The sequence below is a fragment of the Ascidiella aspersa genome, chromosome 5 (genome assembly GCF_963924565.1).
Source record: "Ascidiella aspersa chromosome 5, kaAscAspe10.2, whole genome shotgun sequence".
NCBI classification, from domain to species: domain Eukaryota; kingdom Metazoa; phylum Chordata; class Ascidiacea; order Phlebobranchia; family Ascidiidae; genus Ascidiella; species Ascidiella aspersa.
The window spans coordinates 9,813,876-9,816,375 of record NC_139451.1 but is presented as its reverse complement, the minus strand read 5'-3'; the positions used below and the strand labels follow the sequence as shown (position 1 = coordinate 9,816,375).

The window sequence follows — 2,500 nt, the reverse complement described above, 5'->3', positions numbered from 1 at the left end:
GCGAAACGACACCGGAAGCGCGACCGAGACGAAGAGGCTGGGCACTGAGAACAGTCCCCGACCCACGACGCCCCAGCCGGCACCGGGCGCTCGGCCCCGAAGGGCAGACGCGGCGATCTCTCCTCGCCCGAACGGCGGGCCGACGGACACGCGCGCCTATAGTACCCGACCGAGGCCGGGTTACCTTGCGCGCGGCCTTCTCGCCGCCGTCCAGACGGTCGCGGCCTTCGCCCGGCGCTAGTGCGCTGGTCCCCGATCGGGCGGCGCCGCCGGCGGCCCGTGAGGGTCCGCACGACAACGTCGCCGACAGGGGGCCGGCTGAAAGCGACCGGGCGACCCGACAGGCCCTCCCGTTTGCCTCTCGACGGTTTCACGTACTCTTTAACTCTCTCTTCAAAGTGCTTTTCAACTTTCCCTCACGGTACTTGTTCGCTATCGGTCTCGTGACCGTATTTAGCCTTAGATGGAGTTTACCACCCGCTTTGGGCTGCATTCCCAAACAACCCGACTCTGGGAAGACGCCGTAGCGCGCCCGCCTGTCGCCGCCATGGGCCTGACACCCGCTCTGGGAAAAGGCCTCGATCAGAAGGACGCGGGCGACCGGCGAAGCGCGCCGTGACGAATTCCGTACGCCACAATTCCGCGCACTCCAAAAGCGCGCGGATTCGGCGATGGGCACATCCCGCTTCACTCGCCGTTACTGAGGGAATCCTCGTTAGTTTCTTTTCCTCCGCTTAGTAATATGCTTAAATTCAGCGGGTAGCCTCGTCCGACCTCAGGCCGAAAGTAAGGACCGGGACTATTCTTCCCGTTCCGCGCTCGCCGTCGGCGCCGCGCGCCGCCGCGCACCTCGATTCCCGCCCTTGAGCCGCCAGCCGTTGGCCTCTTCGAGGTCGACTCGCCGCCGCCGCGCGGGATTCTGGTCGCGATCGTCGCGCATCGTGCCGTGCTGTCTTGAGCGGGACGGGCGCTCGCGCGTCCGACGCCGCAGCAGCCGCGCGGAGAAATCCCCGCGCGGAACGTTTGCAACGCGACCCTGAGGCGGGCGCGGCCCCGGGATTGACCCGAGGCCGCAATTTGCGTTCAGAACGTCGATGCTCAATGTGTCCTGCAATTCACACTAATTCACGCAGCTAGCTGCGTCCTTCATCGACTCACGAGCCGAGTGATCCACCGCCAAGAGCCATCCACGATTGTTTCGCTCGCACAGTGCCTCGCACTATAGGGTGACAAAATAGCCCGCGCCGAGCGGTCGGCCAGGCCGACGCTTGAAGCCGGAGCGCGCGGCACCGCGGCACTCGACGCGCAAACATTACCGGGTGACCGAATCGCCGGCCGGCGCGCCGCTCCTCGCGGGTCGGGCGCCGGGTAGCAAAGACTTTTTCTCTCGCTTGTCCGAGTTTCGCGTTCGCCGAAGCGTTTGCGAGACCGTTAATGATCCTTCCGCAGGTTCACCTACGGAAACCTTGTTACGACTTTTACTTCCTCTAAATGATCAAGTTAGATCGTCTTCTCGGACGCCGGCTCGACCGTTGCCGGCCGCGCCAGGTCCAATCGGAGGACCTCACTAAACCATTCAATCGGTAGTAGCGACGGGCGGTGTGTACAAAGGGCAGGGACGTAATCAACGCGAGCTAATGACTCGCGCTTACTGGGAATTCCTCGTTCAAGGGAAATAATTGCAATTCCCTATCCCTAGCACGACCGGGGTTCAGCGGGTTACCCAGACCTGTCGGCCAAGGCGAGCACATGCTGATCCGGTCAGTGTAGCGCGCGTGCGGCCCCGAACATCTAAGGGCATCACAGACCTGTTATTGCTCAATCTCGTGTGGCTAAACGCCACTAGTCCCTCTAAGAAGTTAGACGCCGACCGATTGGGTCGCGTAACTAGTTAGCAAGCCAGAGTCTCGTTCGTTATCGGAATTAACCAGACAAATCGCTCCACCAACTAAGAACGGCCATGCACCACCACCCACAGAATCAAGAAAGAGCTCTCAATCTGTCAATCCTCACTGTGTCCGGGCCGGGTGAGATTTCCCGTGTTGAGTCAAATTAAGCCGCAGGCTCCACTCCTGGTGGTGCCCTTCCGTCAATTCCTTTAAGTTTCAGCTTTGCAACCATACTTCCCCCGGAACCCAAAGACTTTGGTTTCCCGCAAGCTGCCGGAGAGGTCGTAAAACTAACGCCCCCCGATCGCTAGTTGGCATCGTTTATAGTCAGAACTAGGACGGTATCTGATCGTCTTCGAACCTCTGACTTTCGCTCTTGATTAAAGAAAACATTCTTGGCAAATGCTTTCGCAGTCGTTCGTCTTGCGCCGATCCAAGAATTTCACCTCTAACGGCACAGTACGAATGCCCCCGTCTGTCCCTCTTAATCATTACCTCGCGCTCCGAAAACCAACAAAATAGAACCGAGGTCCTATTCCATTATTCCATGCACCATTATTCAGGCGAATCGCCTGCTTTGAACACTCTAATTTTTTCAAAGTAAACGTTCC

At 59.3% G+C, this 2,500-nt stretch overlaps 2 non-coding genes and 1 pseudogene across 2 annotated transcripts in view; all 3 read right to left on the bottom strand.

The window, feature by feature from the left end:
- Positions 1–783, bottom strand: part of LOC146142934 (large subunit ribosomal RNA) — a 3,679-nt pseudogene extending 2,896 nt beyond the window's left edge.
- A 248-nt stretch (positions 784–1,031) lies between these two features.
- LOC146142933 (5.8S ribosomal RNA) lies at positions 1,032–1,185 on the bottom strand. Its single transcript, XR_014500665.1, has one exon. It is a non-coding gene; the product is annotated as a 5.8S ribosomal RNA (ribosomal RNA).
- Positions 1,186–1,432: 247 nt separating this feature from the next.
- Positions 1,433–2,500, bottom strand: part of LOC146142932 (small subunit ribosomal RNA) — a 1,811-nt gene continuing 743 nt past the window's right edge. The window contains exon 1 of the ribosomal RNA XR_014500232.1: positions 1,433–2,500. This exon is cut by the window's right edge and continues 743 nt beyond it. This is a non-coding gene — a ribosomal RNA (small subunit ribosomal RNA).